Here is a 19,295-nt window from a genome sequence, read left to right on the forward strand (position 1 = left end):
CATTCTACAATTGCCATACTCATCATATGGATGTTTTCGCCAACATGGTTGCAGGACGTAAACTATGATTGTTTTTGCCTCTGCTCTTTTCTTTAGATAAGAAGTGTTTCAAAGGAGAGCATGAAGGATGTCCCATCTGTATAATTGAGTGCTTTTGAAGGAGAAACTTTATAACTATGTATTCACTAGATAGTCACCTGTTTAAACTCTAGAGACACAAGAAGCAGATTGCTACCCATCTGCTCAGAAAAGATAAAGTCAACAGGGAGACTTCATACTGCTCGACACTCTATTAACAGCTTTTACCAAGTAGTGTTGCAAAAGGAATTCCTTTCATGAAGGGTCAGAGTGCTACAGGCCTATCTGGGTTTTTCAGCCTGCCCAGATCCTGGACTTCAGGAGAAGAAGGTTGTCTCAAACTTCTTGAAGCTGCATGTAAACTGCAGCTAACAACAGGATCTCAACTCTTAAAAGGCTAATTTATAATCTGAGATTTTTGCAAAAATCAGGGTCTGTGAGAAAAAAATAAAATAAAAAAAAATTGAAGACCTGAAGATTACGTCACTAATTTTTGGACATATTCAAGATATGAGCTATCAAATAAAAATAAAAAAAGACTAAAGGACTACTTTGTTCTTTCAGATAATCTTTAGATTCCTGTACCATGAATGAAGAGCCAATATAACATTTCTGTGCTGTACTCCAGAAGAGTAGCTTCCTCTCCACAATCTAATAACTTATGCACCATTATGTGCCCTTCCCTTTGAAAAACAACACACAGAAATTAAGTCTATGTGAGGCTTTTCTTGTCCTTTCTGCCAATTTTTTTATTTATTATTTTTGTATGTTTGTGGAGTTGTTATTGAAACTATTTAGACAAATAAATCTAACATTAAAACTTTCAAAACTCAACTGTGAGCTTCTTGAAGAGCACTAGTTCCATCTTAATATTTATAAGACACAGTTAAGGCTAAGCTTTCTTTTTCATAATTATTTCACTTGAATTCCATTGTGTTGAGGCTGTAGCTCTGAGAGAAACATTTAAATGCTGCCACAGTACAGATAACACATTAATAAAGAATTACTTGATCTGCATTCTTGGAAAGCCAGAGGATGAATATTCTTGAACTCTATATATACTTTATAAATGTGGGAAATGTTCTTCTAAAGTCTAATTTTAGATTGCTCACTGAATAACCTGGATTATTAAATTTTTCTAATGATTACTACTATTTTTTTTCTCATTCTTAATTTTTCATGAATCTTGTTTTCAAATGCCTGCTTTTTTTTTCCTCTAAATCTCTCTGAATCTGTACTTCTTAACAGAAATTAGTGCTGCATTTGAGACTGGGCAAAATTTTACAGTATTTATTTTTATTATGAGTAAAACATGGATAATTTTAAAGGAAATTGTTTTAAGATTAATAGCCAAAGCTGTCTTGTAGCACAAATATTCAACATCCACTAGGCTGCTATACTGCTGTTCTTTATTATATGAAGTAACCATTGACATCTCTCCACTGCTCCTTATAGTGCACGTTGTAACAGCTTGTTCTGTAGTCAAGCAAATATTTAAAACTTCATCATCTTATAAACATATTCTATATATCTGATTAAAATGCAGTAACCATTACAGAAGTGCTGTATATATCTTACTAGTATTACAGTAACCATTAGGAAGATATTCTATATATCTTCTTAATATAGCAATGACCATTAAGCTATTTTAATATTAATAAAAGTATATAAAGTTGTCACTTTAATATACAACTCTAGTATCTTTTGTATGCACCGTACATTTATTGTAATGCTACAATAAAAAAGAAAATATTGGTCAATAAATACGGCAGACTTTTATGTAACATGAGGAATAGTTTGAAGGAATTCTTACAATTCAACATAAACCTGTATAAAGATGCATGCTGAGTTTAGGTAAATATAAACAGAATCCAGATTAATTAATCTGTGAGAGTATTTGCATAGTTATTTAATGGATTTTTTTATTCCCAGGCTCTACATTTAATCTAAGATTTTTTGCATTAATTCTTCTTGACTGTCAGGGTGATGAGACACTGGAACAGAATGCCCAGAGAGACTGTGGATGCCCCCACCCTGGGGTTCAAAGGCCAGGCTGAATGGGGCTTTGTGCAGCCTAGTGGAAGGTGTCCTTCCCATGGCAGGCTATGTTAGAACAAGACAATCTCTAAGGTCACTTCCACTCCAAACTATTCTATGATTCTGTGACTCTACGACTGGAACTTACACTGATACCATCTTTGAGCAGCTAGAAACAGCTGTATGTTAAAAACAAGGAGAATTGAAAAAAAAATCTTATGAGAAAATGTCCTTTCCACCAAATTGTGATTTTATGACTTTGTACCTCTATATCAAAACTGAACTAATTTTACAATTCTCTACATCTCGTTGATTTCTACTTCCCATTTCCTACCTCATACATAAGCTATTTTTCTTTTTGTTTTGGAAATCAAGACAGGATCTTTCTTCTTGGTAGAAATACTGAAAACATCCTTTGGTAGACAATTCTTCACACTATAGAGCTTCTCTGAATTCACTGATTTTATTTTTTCTGCAGATTGGAGTATTAATAGATGTATTTTTTTATTATTCTCTGCCTGGATATTCATTTTCATGAAAGCTGTGGAAACAATATCTTTTGAAATAATTTATATTCTGAAGATGCAGCAAAATCTGAACAGCTGATTTGCAAGCTACTCGCAGGGAATTTACATTAAAAAACCTTGCTTCTGTGTCTATATGTGTGTATGTGTGTGTTTATATATGTGTTTATGTGCACAGTTCCCTTGCAAAGTGAGTCTACAGACAAAAATAGCAAGCAAAAGGAATGCTGATTAATGCATTCTTAGGGCTTTGAATAATATACAAGTTCTGTTATTCACATTTTAATGTAGAGCTGTCTACTTAGACCTACACTATAAAAGAATCCTTATTTCAAGAAGAAAATATATATTTATCAATTAACTGATGTGTGGAATCTTCAAAATATGTATACATATTTATATTTATTGCTAAGACAAAGTAAGTCTCTGATTCTTCAATTAACTTGTGAATGAATCTACCTTTGCTAACCTTAATTATCCTATGAGTGGCTCAGTTCCTCCATAATTAAACTCTATTTTCAAAGTTTCCAAAGAATGACAGGTTGTAGCCTGCATAAGTGTTTCTTTGCAGTTTTTTTGCTTGCCAATTTTCAGTACATGTTGAACCATGTTCAACATGGGAACATTTTGTAAACATTGAGCTACAATTTCTATAATAATATTAAAAATTAAAATTTTTCTTTGTGTGCATTGAATGTATTATGATTAAAAATCATTTAAAAATATTAAGAAAAAACTGTAAGTTCATAAGGTATCTTAAATATTAGCAAATGAGTTCCAGAGTGTCACAGACAAATGTTATTTCTATAGTCTGGAGCCATCATCTGAAGTTGCTACTGTGTGCCTGTAACTAGGCCAGTACTAATTCACTTCATTAAGTACTCAGACTCTTAGAATAGACTAAGACTCTTAGAGTTCTTTACCTATATTATCACACTGAATTTAATTCCTAGATTAACTGTTGATATCACATTTATACACTTATAACTATATACTAATATTCACTGGGGGTGCCGCAGATATACAAGTCTCATCAGAGAACTTTACAAATAGTATCTCTGCATAAGAAAATTGTAGGATATATATCCTTCCTTAGACTGTTTTAAAATATTTAGGAAATAGTAAAGCATTTTAGTATATTTAATTACATGTAAATTAAAAGTATATTGACATACAATATATAAAAGCATTTCAGATGTGATGGAAATTATATTCTGATCCTGTAAAGTGTAAAGAACTGTATGAATGGAAATGGTCTAATAATAAATGGGAACATGAAAGGAAACAGAGAATTTGAAAATGGCAAATGGGCTAGTAGAGATCAGCAGTCTCACTGGATTGCTGGTTTTCAGCAATTTTTATGTGCCAGTTTCCTACTTTGCATTAACCTGCAATGTTAACTTATATGAATAAGAGTTCTCATAGCTTTGTTAAAGCCCAAACTTTGTCTTTGGATGCCCTTTTCTCTAGAAAATGATTGATGAAAGATTTCAACTATTCAGATATTGCATACCTAAAATAACTTCTATAGATGCATCCAATGCATCTATGCATCCAAGAGCCGTTGAATATACCATTTTAAGTGATTTTGCACATGGACAATGAATCCAAACATTCTTTTCCATGTAACATTTTGGATGAGATGTGAAGGTGAAGAGAAATTTAGAAGTCTGTCCCATACAGAGAAAGAAAAGGTAACATTATGTCCTGACTACACACCCTATACTTATAGAGATTGGAGAGGAAAAAAAAAAAAGTTGGAAATATCTTACAAGTAATTGTTAGCTACATGGGAGATACAGTCAGTGAATGTTTGATCTAAAATATTAATTTGGTAATAATAATAAGGAGACTGTAATCTTCCCACTCACATACGCTAATATCCTGAGATGTTCTAACTGTTTGAAATATAGCTGTGGCAGAGAAAGAGTAGTATCCATTCTATGAATGAATAGTTTCAGAAATTGTCCGAGAAGATAATAAATGTATCTAATTTTAAAGAGATGCTGAAATGATCCTAAGTAAGATACAAGCCTAGCCTACTTTCTCTCTCACATTTTACTTAGAATACTTTACGCTAGATAATCAGCTAATATTAATCATTCAGGTACTATGAAATACATAGAAGCCCTAGGGGCAGTAGTGTTACATATATCTTACTGTGACAGAACTGGTGCAGAATAGCTTTAAAATGTCTGTATATAGTGTGTATGTCACCTGGATCCACCCTATGAGCATGTGGCAGACTAATCAATCCTTTGAGTTTGCCCCTTCTCTTATTACCAGTGTAGGGACTATGGAATGGAAGCAGGAAGAGATGAGAAATAATGACCTTAAATGTAATGTTAACTTATATGTTAACTTTAGTGGAGAATTCTTCCATTTATATTAGGACTGTCATATTTATAATCATGAATGAAAAAGTATTTTGTTTTTAATGTGAAAAGTACATTGCTCATCAAGCTACATGTGTCATTAATTATGTGTTAGTTTCACCACTCAAACTACTATTCTTTTGCAAGGATATTTGCGGAGAGCTGCATTTTCTCAGCGAGAACTGAGAACTGACAGCAAAAGTTTTTCACTTGCTGTGTAATCCATTTAACGCTTTTTTTATTTTGTTGAGCAGTCTTTTCCTCCATATATGTTAAATCACCCAAAGCATATGGAAATAGATGGTGCCAAAACTGACAGCTGCTTGAAATAATGCACATGAAAACCCCTAATTTTCATGGTGTTATGCTATTTGGCTTGCTTGTTTCATTGCTTCAGTTAATCATCACTCATAGTTACAACATCCAAGTATGTGGTATTTCCCAGGTTTTTTTCCAGATTGAAAACTGAGGCCTTTTCAAGTCACAAGCAGGTCAGTTTTATTTAGTATAGTTATTGTCCAATCATTTTGTGATGTGATCTTCACAGGATAGAATAGTGATCTAACCACTTGTTAGTTTTGTATCCATATATTTCACTTTTAAAATATAATTTGTGTGTATACATTAAGCTGGATTTTAACTTATTTATCCTAAATAGAATAAAAAACTCAGACATGCTACTATGATTTTTATATATTCATAGAATGATAGAATAATAAAATGGTTTGGGCAGGAAGATATCTTGAAAGACCATCTAGTCCATCTGCTCTGCCATGAGTAGGGACAAAGCCCCATCCAACCTGGCCCCATCCAACTTCCAGGTATAGAGCATCCACAACTTCTCTTGGCAACTTGTTCCAGTGCCTCATCATCATTATAGTGAAGAATCTCAATAGAGGAAAATTTCAATGAATTATCAGCTATCATATGTTCAAAGAACAGCTTGATAAAGATACACTTTGGCACATTCAGCTTCAAGTAATTAAAGATTTGAACACTAAACTGGATTCTCAAATTGTTAAAGAGATCGCATGTATTTAAAAAGGGAATAAAATGAATTCTCCCTGAACTAACATGTCTCAATCAGATGAAAATTCAATGCTCTTTTGGCTGTTCTAATTAGATACATTGCTCACATTGAGATTAATGCTTCAAGAAAATATTTAGATGCTGCTAATTTTAAACTACTGGAATTATGTAAGAAACTGAATGTTCTTGGTCGTGTAATAATCTCATGGCAGTTCTTAGATCTCTGTGACAAAGAAAGGACTGTTCTGATTTGGTGAAGGCCTGCATTCAGTGGAGAAGAATTATTCTGGGTATTAGCCCAGAAAAAAACAGTCTCTAAAGAAACTGTGCAATCAGCACAGAAGGCAGAAGTATTTTATATGGGAGAATATTTATTTTATTAATTTATATATATATAGTGTGTTACACACTTTTATACACAAACACAAATGATATGTATGTATTATATATATAAATAGATTTTAAAAATTAAGTATAACTGACTATTACACTATTACAAAATAATTTAAAAATTTGTATACAGAGCTAACATTCTAATTTTCTACAGATCAGAATGACAGTTGTCCCTATCAGACTTACAAGAGGCTATGACTACATTTTCAAGACTTGATGCAGAAGCACTAATGCTCTGAAGACTTTTTTGACCTCTTTCTGGTGGAACTTGGTTTCATTCAAAACATCTTTGCCATGACTGCCTTCTTCTATTCTGTCATTAATAATTCATCTGTTTTCTTCATGATTAAACATCTTCTGCAAACTTTCGTCTTATATGTACATGTGGAAAGAAAAACATTGTACTGAAAGTGATGAAAAACATATTACAAGTTAATAATTCATTTCAAAGTTCTTCTTGAGATGCCAGCTTCTCCTTTAAGGAAGCTGCATTCTAACTATTGCAAATATTTCAAACATACATTGTGCATATCTCAAACAGATACTCGGCATTATACCATATGCTAAATGACAGTGTTGTATCTCAAGTTCATCTGAGCAATCTTAATTACTGATCTCAGAGGCAAACTTGCTGCTGCCAAAGATTTCCTCCAACAGAAGAAATTGCAATAACTGTAAAGATCCTCTGATCTATTTTTTTCCTTTCCGCCTTCTTCCCTTCCCTTCCCTTCCCTTCCCTTCCCTTCCCTTCCCTTCCCTTCCCTTCCCTTCCCTTCCCTTCCCTTCCCTTCCCTTCCCTTCCCTTCCCTTCCCTTCCCTTCCCTTCCCTTCCCTTCCCTTCCCTTCCCTTCCCTTCCCTTCCCTTCCCTTCCCTTCCCTTCCCTTCCCTTCCCTTCCCTTCCCTTCCCTTCCCTTCCCTTCCCTTCCCTTCCCTTCCCTTCCCTTCCCTTCCCTTCCCTTCCCTATCTTTTAATGTTTTTTTGTAAGCAAATTCAATTGAAAGCTGGACTAAAAAAAAGAATGAAAGAAAAAGAAATAATAGTTTTCTGCAGAGTTGCTGAGAAAAATTTACTCAGCTTTTAGTAAATTATTTCACAGCCAGTCTAACAAGTGCTTGTCATCATGAAGTTTTTGACAGCATGATGTAGAAATTTACAAGTCACATGAGAGGACCTTGTAGGAATAAACGTCTATTTTTAGTGTCAACTGTGGTGTAGATAGGCTCATTTGTACTGTTTAACTATGATCCTGTTTTCTAGATAGTGGTTTCAGTACCTTATGTAAACAAATAAGTGCTCCTGTTATGTTTCAGGCTTCTTGTTTGCCCTTCTGGCAAGTTTAAAGAGCTCTTGTTGATGCATCTCTGACTGCATTGGACAAATCCACAAACCAAATGCTTCAGTATTTTGCTTTTCTATCTAGTTAACATGTAGAAATATTTACTGACATCTTTCCTATGTTCATTATCACTGGCATTCTCGTGAAAGGTTAATGTTTCCACATGCTCATTTGGGCTCATTTAGCATCAAAAGCATGTACAACTCCAACTGTTCATTGATACTGCATCATAATGCACATAGTTTTTCTTTCTTTCTTTCTATTTTGTTAAAAAAGAAGAGAAAAAGAAAAAAAAAAAAAAAAAGAAGGTAAACTCATTTTATGTTTTTCCCTAGTTCTGTTTTCCATCTCTACTGACTAAAAGCAAAAGTCTTTTGTTGGACAAAGCTACAGTGAAGTAGAGCCACAAACAGAAATCTACCAAATTCAAAATGAGTATATTTAAGTAGGTTTCCAGATCTTGGGGAATCTTAAGTAGCAACAGATTATAGTCAAGTGTTTAAAAAAAAATTTTCATATGGAGCATGAAGCCATACATATTCAGCTTAAGGAGTATGGTCACCCTGGGCCCAGTGGTTTGTGTATTCATCTCTCTACTTTCAAACGGTTGGACTAGATGATCTTATAGGTCCTTTCCAACCTTATGAACTTATGAACTTAAACAGATACGTGTGAAAACTATTGTCTTCATCAACAGTCATTTGCTCATTTCAGTTTAGTGCAAAAAGCAATTATACTTGTTAGCTTCTGTTTATCTAATTGTGATGTTAAGATACAGTTAACAAAATCCAAATCATATGTAATTTTATTGTCAGAGATAACTGCATGTGCTGAGGAATTGGAAAAAGTAGCTATCTAAAGGTTAGGCAGTAGCAGCAGCCAATCAAGCATGAATGATATTAATCTATATGTCTTTGATTTAGCATATTATTATGAATTTTAAGACAACTATTAATGCTTTATTTCTTATTATCCAGGGACATTTTTAAGTTTCTTAAGTTGGCACTTGGTCAGTTTTGAAGAACCTTCTTATATGCACAGTCAGATTAAGATCTAGGCAATTTCCTAAGGCAAGCAAGAAAGCAGAGAAAGTTAACAGCAGAAGCAACATAAAATGAGCTGAGAAAGCTCATAGGACATGTCTGATCAGAACTGTCTCTAGAAGCCTTAAATTGGATGTCATTTTCAATTGAAAATGTAGTAAGGCAATTTTGAGACCTGATCCTAGAAGGTACTGTATGTATTACAACCTTTGCAAAATGCTCAGATGACATTCATTGTTTCTGGCCTGCCTTAAAGAGATGAGTACAGTTCTGTCTCTCTCTGCTAATATGTTGCTTACACTTTGAAAACAGCAAGATGTGAAACAAAAAGGTTAGAGACATGGGACTCACACTTGCAACTTGAACAGTTTAAATACAGATTGGGCTTCAGTTATTGAAGTCAGTGCGTAATTGTATGCATCTTCTAGTACAGAAGAACTCAAGCTAGTTTGTGGCCATTTTCCTCTTGATCTGTCTTTCAGGAATTTCTCAGATATCATGCTTTCTGCCCCTGGAGTCAACCAGGGGGAGACAGCACTGTAAAGGATCTTGATGGCTGTAGTTAACACAAAAGACAAGGTGGGTTATCTCAACCTCCACACTGCACTGATGTGGCCATATGTATTTTGGAGTGCTGAGCTTTATTCTCATAATCCTGAAATGCAGAAAGGATATGTTCATGTAAATTTCTGAACAGCACATAAGATTTTTATTTTCAGACGCTTCTATGCTGTAGATATAGAAAGCTTAGAAGACAACTAATGAAATGAAGATGAAAACACCAGCAGCAATTCCAACCAGAGTGCAGCCTTGTAGCTCAAGGCATCAAATATATTTAACATGCATCTCCTCTCAAGCAGATTTTTGCTTTTTTTCAGGGAAACACGCTTCTACCATTCATGTGAAGTTAATGTCTTCCCATGCAAGTACCTGCATACTGTTAGCACTATTGAAATGGTTTATTTATTTTCTGTATTTTGGTCCTAATTTATTATGTTAGTATAATTTTCGCTAAAATTTATCTTGTCTTTGTAAGTTTGAGAAAATACGTATTTTAATGTTTGATCCTTTTTGTACTCTATAGGAAAGTCACAATATATAGAAGTGTAATCAAGAAGCTACTGGAATGGAGTTTATCCTAAATTCTTTTTAATTGCTGAGGTAAATAAGTTTCATACTCACATTGTAAGAGACTAATGTTTTATACCATTGCCTCAAAGTTTGCTGATGAACATGTCCGAACATGTCCAAGCTAGTCCTGGGCAAGGGTTGTGAAATCCTTTGTCTAAGGAACAAGCAGATGGGCATGTCCTGGGGCAACGAAAGAGAGATAAGCTGCAGCTCAATGGCTGCTGAACACTCTTTTGTGTGGTACTCATCTCTGTGGGGAGATAGCCATCTCAGGAGATGCTTGCCTGGCAGGCTAGCATGGGATTTGCCACATGGGCAAGAGAAATGGAGGATAAAAGAGGGATCGACCACCATGAGATTGTTGTTGTTTTTGTTGTGTTGGTGTTCAAAACCTCATGAGCTGATCCCTGCTGCTGAACTCCCTCCTGGGCCTGCTGCCTGAGACATGCTGCTTTCTCCTGGACCTCGCCGCTCCTTCGAGGTGTTCTACCATCTGAACCCTCACGAGCTGATCACTGTTCGCTGCTTCTCTGGTGCTGACTGACGCTGTTCCTGGACTTTCCCCATTCTGTTTCTCCTGTGCTGACCCGGTGCCGCTTCTCCAGGACAGCTGCTTGCTGCTCAGGGCTGCCCGTTGCTGCTGCTGTTCTCCCCGCTTCTGCCGCCCCTGCTCTTCTGCCTCGGACCGTCGGAGCCGCTTGCAACCGGACCGCCCCTAGGGTCCTGGCTGCTGACTTTCCCTGCGTTGTAGAATCCTTGCTTCTTTCCTATCTTTCCTATCACTCGCCTTCCCTTCCCCATCGCAGTATCCGCCTTCCCCTTCCCCATCTCCCTGGTTTATAGTGGTAATAAACTGGTCGGACCAACATTTGAACCGTTGCTTCTTAATCTCATGCTGGGTATACACATAATCTAAGAACCTCGTTGCCCTCCTTTATATTGGAGCGTGACACATATATAGTGTGTGTATCAAGACAAAATAGTAATGCTTGGCCTAGAAAAAAAAAACAAGAAAATTCAATAAAGATGCGGGTTTTTCAATCTTAAACAAAACTGAAGTTTTATTTAACTGATGTAGAAATTTTTTCAAACGTAATTGTTTTGTTTGTAATTAATAACAAAATAGAAACAAACTTTCTATAATTTACTGTCTTAGAACATACATTTTATGCACAAAGAACAATGAAGGCATTTTCAATTTCATGACTCAAAATCTTGCTCAAAAAGCCCCTAAAAACAGGAAACAACATCCTCACTCAGTGACAGATGTGCATGTATGACCTCTGGTCACCTGCGTTCCTTGTCCATCTGTTTGGGTGGCACAAGTAAATTGTAGCCTTCCACAAGAGTATTGTGGTTGGACAAAAATAGGTTCAGAAGTAACAGTTTCTATTAAGCTACATGTGCCATTTTTCCTCTAGGCAAGCATTGTATGTTAGTAGATGCCTCCTGCATTTAATCACATCTGTTCAGTTCTTAGCCAAATCTAGTAAATGATCAGAATAAAAGCAAAGCAGTACAGATAGTCAAGCCTTGCAGAACATGTTGCATAGCAGCGGGTGTTCAAGAATGTCAGAATTCAGGTCTTGACTTGACTTTAATAGATAAGGTCTCCCTCACAAAATGATGCCATTCACTTTATAACGCAAAATCTTGCACATTGACAGTTAAAAAGAGAAGCAGATAAAACTCCGAAAAAATGCCTGAGATAATGAATTAGCATGAAAAGTAAGAAGTTCATGGGGCATGACATTCACAGAAGTAAACCTCTTTTCAAAAGGTTTAACAGAAATAAAGATTTGTGGTTTTCAAAGGAGAATCCTGCACGCTTTTTTTTAAACAACAACAACAACAAAAAAAGAAGATATTTAAAGAAAAAACCTCTAATGTTTACCTGTGAAAAGCATGCCAAGATTTCATTTTTTTCTGTTAAAATCCAGAAGGAAAAGGAGATCTGCTTCACTGCTACAGTCACTGTGATGCCAGAAGGTGAATTAGCTAAATCAGATGTTCAATTGCCATGTTTTAGAATGCACTTTATCTTAGATGGTATTCTATACAAAATTATGTTTTGTTTCAGCCTGGAAAATATGCCTTCTGCAACCATTGATGGAGCTTCCTTAGAAAATTAAATGTCCTTTTTTCTAGACTATGAATGTCATAATGAAGAACGAGTCACATTTAAAGAAAATGTGTTTCAGGAAAGCTTTCAACACAATTGTATTTTAATATCAGAGTACTTGAAAAACAGTCTTCCAAGTGGTTTTCCATGGAAAGATGCTAGCTTTTGGCATCAGACATAAGGTTTGACTGACCAGGAATGTCTAAATACTGAATAGGATGCCATTGCCAGCTGGAAATGAGCTAAAACATTTCTGAGACTTAATCCAGAAGATTAAGAGATCCAGAATGCTTAAGAGAATCCCAAATTGTCATTGTGCAGTCTGTATACTGTGCAGTCCATAAGTCACTACAGAAGTATATTTTCTATCTATTTTCATGGAAATTACAACAGATAGAAAAAGCATAACACTGTTTGATAGAGCAAATTCTCTGCTACAAAATATTATTTTGCAATACAGTCAACACTATTAGCTATGCATTTTTTCCAACAACAATCAAGATCCTGAGTGCCATGCTTATAAAAATCTCTACCAGCAGAGGTGACTATTTCACAGATGCTATGATGGTGCCATTGCTAGTTCATCTTTTGTCTTTCTATATATTGCATGTGGTAGGACAGTGCAGCCAAGACTGGCAGTGTGCTCCAAGGTCTTCAAACAGTTATGGGGTCTGGTGGTATGGTGTTGCAAGAGAATGATTGTCTTCTTCTCTGTCCTTACTATGGAAATCTGAGCCTTCAGTGCAGTAGCCAGAATTGTCCAAGTTTAAGAAAATCCAGAAGGATCACTACTTTACTTCTCCAAAAGACAGTATACATCACTTCAGCCACTGAGGGATGTGTCTTGAACTTTTTCTTCAGTAGGGAATTCACATGTCACCACTCCATGGACTGCTGCTTTGACTCCAGCTTGTAGTGCTGACACTACATCTCATCACCAGTAATGAGAAGGTCCAGGAAACTGTCCCTTCAGCCCTGCATTGGTACAATAGATCCTGACAAAGTTCCATATGGTGTTCATTCTATTCCTGTGTAAGAATTCATGAGACTCAGTGCAAATTTTCTTATATTCCAACATTGTCACCATTGATGTCAATACACTGAAGCTGGTAATCAGTTCCCTGGTCATAATCTGCCAAATAGCATGGATGGACTGATCAAGACTGCTCTTTGTTTTGAGATGCGACAACTATGTGTCCATTCAGATTGTGGCTTGTAGTTCTCGTCAATGTCACCACTGCTGAAATGTACTACTCACACCCTCACTATACTCACATCCACTGATTATTCTCCATCAACATGTAGGAAGAATTGGTGAATGCCACTTTTTTCCACATTCAGTGAGACATGTTTGATTCATATGTGCTTCCATATCAGCCACTGTCTTGTCAGATTACCTCTCTGCTGCCATCTGTTACATGGCAACAAAATGTAATGGCATATTGGCAAGAAGGTTTGATCTCTAGTGTCTTAGCACCATCCACATCTGATGGGATGTCCTGTGGGCCAATATCAATAAAATGAGAGACGTTAGTTTCAGAGCAAAATGTTCTCACATTCTTAGACATGTCATTAGTAAAAACAAACAAACAAACAAAAACAAACACTTAGGAGAGACTTTAATTTTGTCCTTTTTCTAATTCTTCTTAATACTTTACAAATTAAATTTGTAATGCTATTGTGGAACATCTAGTACTTGTGTATCCTTTATATAAAAGACTTATAATAATACAACTATAAAAAACTATGATTCCAGCAATCTATTAATTAATGTGGAAGGAATTAATGCTCTCATTACGTGATTGAGCCTAAAATATTTAGTTGAAAGCAGTTTGGTAGCACTGTTGTTTAACCTGGCTTCTGAAAATACTGATGTCCAATTGTAAAAAAAAAAACAAAAACAAATAATAATACTGTGAGGAGAGAGAACAGAGCCACAGATCAAGAGGAGGATATGAAGCTCATTTGAAAGGTACCCTGATTTCCAAATATAGTGATAGATTATGCTGTGATTTTATTTCCTTGCTTGGTTTAATGGGTTGCCCCAGCAAATATAAACAAAAAGTCTAAAAATGCTTCATTATGTCCTGATCTGTTATGCCAAAGGAAGAACTCAATAAGTTAAGAAAAAAGTGTAATAAGTGTCTCAGCATAAGGTAAGCTAAATATTTTCTATCATAATGTATTTTGATCTTTTTCCCACTTGAAAACAGTACTGAAGTAAAAAAAGTTGTGATAAACGTGGTGGTTTCACTATAATGAGCAGCTGAACTCCACTACACTGCTCTTTCACTTCGTCTTCTCAAAGGAAGAGGAGACGGAAGCACAGTGAAGAAAGTGTTCATGTACTAAGACGAGGACAGTGAGATCACCCACTCATTATTCACAATGGTTAATTTTATGTTTATAAAATGATTATGTCTAGAGAAGAAACGTGAAGTGTTCTAATTCAAAGTCCTGTGCAATTTGTGCAATTTCTTATACGTCTCTGAGTAATATAAAAGTATGTCTTGGACAATCAAAATAAAAAAAAAAACAGGGAAGGGAAGGGAAGGGAAGGGAAGGGAAGGGAAGGGAAGGGAAGGGAAGGGAAGGGAAGGGAAGGGAAGGGAAGGGAAGGGAAGGGAAGGGAAGGGAAGGGAAGGGAAGGGAAGGGAAGGGAAGGGAAGGGAAGGGAAGGGAAGGGAAGGGAAGGGAAGGGAAGGGAAGGGAAGGGAAGGGAAGGGAAGGGAAGGGAAGGGAAGGGAAGGGAAGGGAAGGGAAGGGAAAGAAAAAAGAAAAGAAAAAAGAAAAAAGAAAAGAAAAGAAAAGAAAAGAAAAGAAAAGAAAAGAAAAGAAAAGAAAAGAAAAGAAAAGAAAAGAAAAGAAAAGAAAAGAAAAGAAAAGAAAAGAAAAGAAAAGAAAAGAAAAGAAAAGAAAAGAAAAGAAAAGAAAAGAAAAGAAAAGAAAGAAAAGAAAAGAAAAGAAAGAAGAAAAGAGAAGAAAAAAGAAAAGAAAAGAAAAGAAAAGAAAAGAAAAGAAAAGAAAAGAAAAGAAAAGAAAAGAAAAGAAAAGAAAAGAAAAGAAAAGAAAAGAAAAGAAAAGAAAAGAAAAGAAAAGAAAAGAAAAGAAAAGAAAAGAAAAGAAAAGAAAAGAAAAGAAAAGAAAAGAAAAGAAAAGAAAAAAAAGAAAGAGAAAAAAAAAAGAAACCCTATATGTAATGTTTATTGAGCAACTTCATCTTTGTAAAATTAATACTTCTAATGATATGCTGAAATTTGAACTAGCTGTACTTTAATAAGAAAAAATTGACATTCCAGTATACTGGAAATGTCATGACATACGCTTCTGAAGTCCTTTATTGGATTCCTACATACTTTTTTAAATTTCTTTTGCTCATCGTGTGCAGTTATTATAGGAGGCAGGAGTTTAGTTTGAGACAAGTTCTTGGCAATGTCATAATACTTAACTTTTAAGCTACTGTCAACTGTTTACGGGCAGGTTCAGCCTGGTTCTGTGACGATTGAGATGGGGACTCATGTACCCATGCCCTGGGAAAGAGGAAGGGGAAAATGGGAAAAAGGGAAAAGAAAAAGGAAGACGGGCCTAAAAACAAAACAGTGGCAACAATCTAAGGAGGAAAGGTAATTTACTAAATAAGATATTGGAATGCTAAATAGCACAATATAATACAATATAATTGGAATTGAAGCTAATAAATCAAATAAATTGAGAGAGAGAATGTTCGAAAATCTGAAGGCCTTATGCTAACACTAGAGGTGAGATGGCTATGGAGCACCTGCTGCTGGGTTCATCTGACAGGGAAAGAGCCAGTGCCTCGTGACACGTGAACAGTTTTTGTCTTTCCCTCTGAGCGGAAAATGGAAAAAAAAAAAAACAAAGTAACGCTAAGTCCTCTGGGGTACGTAGTTCTCTTCTGAGACAGGGATACCCATAACTATTGATGATCCATGGAGCTGGAGCATTAACTCTTTAAATCCCAATCCACTACATGATGTTATGATGTGGAATACCGACAACAAAAATCATAAAACCGAGGCACCTATTTCCTGTTTTTACATGTTTTATGAATAATACAATTTGCTGGATGTCACATATTTTTATTTGAGCATACTAAAGAAAGTATGACTGAAATACACTGATCTTTGCATATTCAGCAGAATATTATGTATTCCATAGGCATTAGAAATACAGGGCTGAAAGGCAGAACTTTTTTGGTATATAGAATGTACTACAGATAGATATGCCTTGAATCTTCCCTCAGTGGCCTTGGTGTTATTTTCAAAATGTATGTCTTTTAGGAAAAGCACTTAATGAAGTTCACAAAATGATTTGTGAATTGTATAATTTTTGCCATCCTTCACTAGTCTTCTGGATAAAATAACACCACTCTGTAACCAAGTATACTAAAATCATTTAATGCAGTGTGTTATTAGCATATATATAGGTTTGATTTTCAAATAAATTATGAAATACTAACTATGTTTTTGCTGGAAAATAACAGTGTCAGTCAGATATAGGTGATCTTCAGTCATAGAAATGTCAGACAGAGGTACAGATAATTGTCAATCTTATATAGCTTTTTTGGAGAATAATAAGTGAGAACAAGTTGTATTGTTTTGTTCTGATTGTTTTCATGAATCAGGACAGACTTTGAAGTTCTTGTTTTCATGTTTCTTTTCTGCTCTTTTCCCTATCCATATGACATAGAAGTAAGTCAATGAAATTTTCCTTTGTAATGACACCAGAATATAGTAGAAGAATCTACTGCAAAGGCTTTTCAAATTTAATTCTCTTCATGCCCAGAACACAGATTAGTTTATTACCAGTTATACTTAAGAAGAGAATTAAGAAATATATAGTCCTGAGTTTAAATTTTATTTACAATTCTTCATTAAGGAACAAATGAGGGAATGGTAGACTTTTAGAATTAATAGATAAGTTGATTTTTGCCTTGTACATAATAGTTTCTCAAGTACAGTGTAGTGTGATACAAAGTTATTTATATATTTTATCTTTGCCTCTTTTCACAGTGTTCTGAATGGTGCATGACAAAATCCACTCTATCTGTGAAAGTGATGGAAAACTCAGATACCATGAAGTAGGTGATTTTGATTATTTTAGATTGGATGCTGTTGAAATAACACGAATATTACTTTACAGTAAATCAAATCCCATTGCCAATCTTAGGGCTCTACTTTATTTAACATCAAGGTATCAAATGGTTGTAGAGCCTAAAAGCTTTGAAATAGGCTACGAATGTCATGATCTGACTTTTGTGCTTGTAAATACTGAACTGAATCTCTCAACTGTCTGAGGTGTATCCATTGCTTACAGGGGAGAAAAAAACGAACTGATGATAGAAGCAAATGTCTGCCATTATCAAAAGTAATGCAGTAATATTCTATTGTTAAATTATTTTAATAATTTTTCCTATCCTTACACAGTTCAAGAATCAGAGGAGCATACTGGTCAGCTTCTGTTATTTTATAAATAAAATTGCATTTATTCAATTGCAGTACAAATAGATGATCATTCATTTCATACTGTTTGGTAGGCAAAAACTGGAGTGCTCCCCTCTCCTGCCTGACATTTTCGTTTTAAAAATGAATTGCTTTTTACTCAATAGCTTATGTAAGATAATTATTTGTACATTAAATGGCTTAGAATTTTATAAGTAGATGACACTGACTAGGGGCAGTTATTTTCAGTGTGTTTACACAGGCAGTATGTGCACATAAATGTTGATTAATATTGTTTTTATTTATATTAATTAAATTAATGGATGTGAAAACAGAAAATCTTAGTCTTCACTGAAAATGAGAAAAATAATAAATAGCTACAAAGCTGAAGCTTTGCTATCCAAACTGTGTATATTCTTGTTAGCTTTGTAGATATTTTTTTCTCCTTAACAAACTTTGAGAAAGATATTCTCTTCTTTTTCAGTTACAGCTTTTTAAAGGTACTTTCAAATCTGTTCTAGCTGTTTTCAATAAAACTTACTGCCATTCATGTTAATTGTGTTACGGTAAACATTGTTCTGTAAAACATGCTTTGCTTGATGATGAAAGCAGTAACATCCTTTAGTAATGATGAACAATGAATCAGCTTTATAGTGTTGGAGCTATATAGAGTTTAACCCTGAAAGCAGATACTCAGATGCTTGTTTGCTCTCTTAACTAAAATACACTCTTTCAGTTTACAAACATGTTTTATGTCTGCAAGAATAATGTTGTGTCCTGAGCCAAACATATAAGGCTAAACAACTTTTATCCAACTAGTTTCACTTTAGAAATTTGATATTATTCTGATAGTCAAGTTGAGTACAGGGAACTTTATATTATTAGTCAACACATACCTGTGAATCAAATCAAAGAATCAGAGAATTGTAGGGATTGGAGGGGACCTCTAGAGATCATCTAGTCCAAGCCCCCTGCCAAAGCAGGCTCCCTGGTTCAGGTTATACAGGTGGGTCTTGAACATCTCTGGAGAATGAGACTCCACCATGTCTCTGGGCAACGTGTTTCAGTGCTCTGTCACCCTCACTGTGAAGAAGTTCCCACGCACATTTGTGTGGAACTTCCAGTGCTTCAGTTTGTGGCCATTTCCTCTCATCGAATCACCACATACTGCTGAGAAGAGTCAAGCCTCATCCCTTTGCCTTCTGCTCCTTAGATATTTATAAACATGGATCAGATCCCCTTAGAGTTTTCATTTTTCTAGACTGAACAGACCAGGTCTCCTAACCTTTTCTCATGAGATAGGCACTCTGGGCCCTTAATCATCTTTTTTCTAAGAATACATGGAGATTGATCTGACTAATCTGCTAGAGCAAATCACAGCAAGAAAGCATTCATAGTTTACTAACTAATCATGTTGTGTATTTCAATACTGTATCATAACTATCAAATCCCATTTGAGACTGAGACAGGTCTCCAGAAGAGACTACAGTGAATTTTGAGGTGCATATCCCTCGAGTACAGTTTTATCTCTCTCTTCTCCTGTCTTGCAACCTAATTGGCCAATAAGAGATTTCAAAATATACAGGTTTACAAAGATGATTCCTTATCTTGCTGCAGGCAAAATGACATCCAGCTTCTCTCTGGATCTTGGTCTCCCTTAGGAATTGGTTTAATTGTCCTTTATTTGTAGTGGTCACTAGGTACAAATAACAAAGTTTCTAATACCCCTAGCATTTGGATATCTCTTCTCTCCTGTTGGGTAC

The sequence above is a fragment of the Cyrtonyx montezumae genome, unplaced genomic scaffold (assembly GCF_038088225.1).
Source record: "Cyrtonyx montezumae isolate F1298 unplaced genomic scaffold, pur_monq_1.0 scaffold_8, whole genome shotgun sequence".
NCBI lineage: Eukaryota > Metazoa > Chordata > Aves > Galliformes > Odontophoridae > Cyrtonyx > Cyrtonyx montezumae.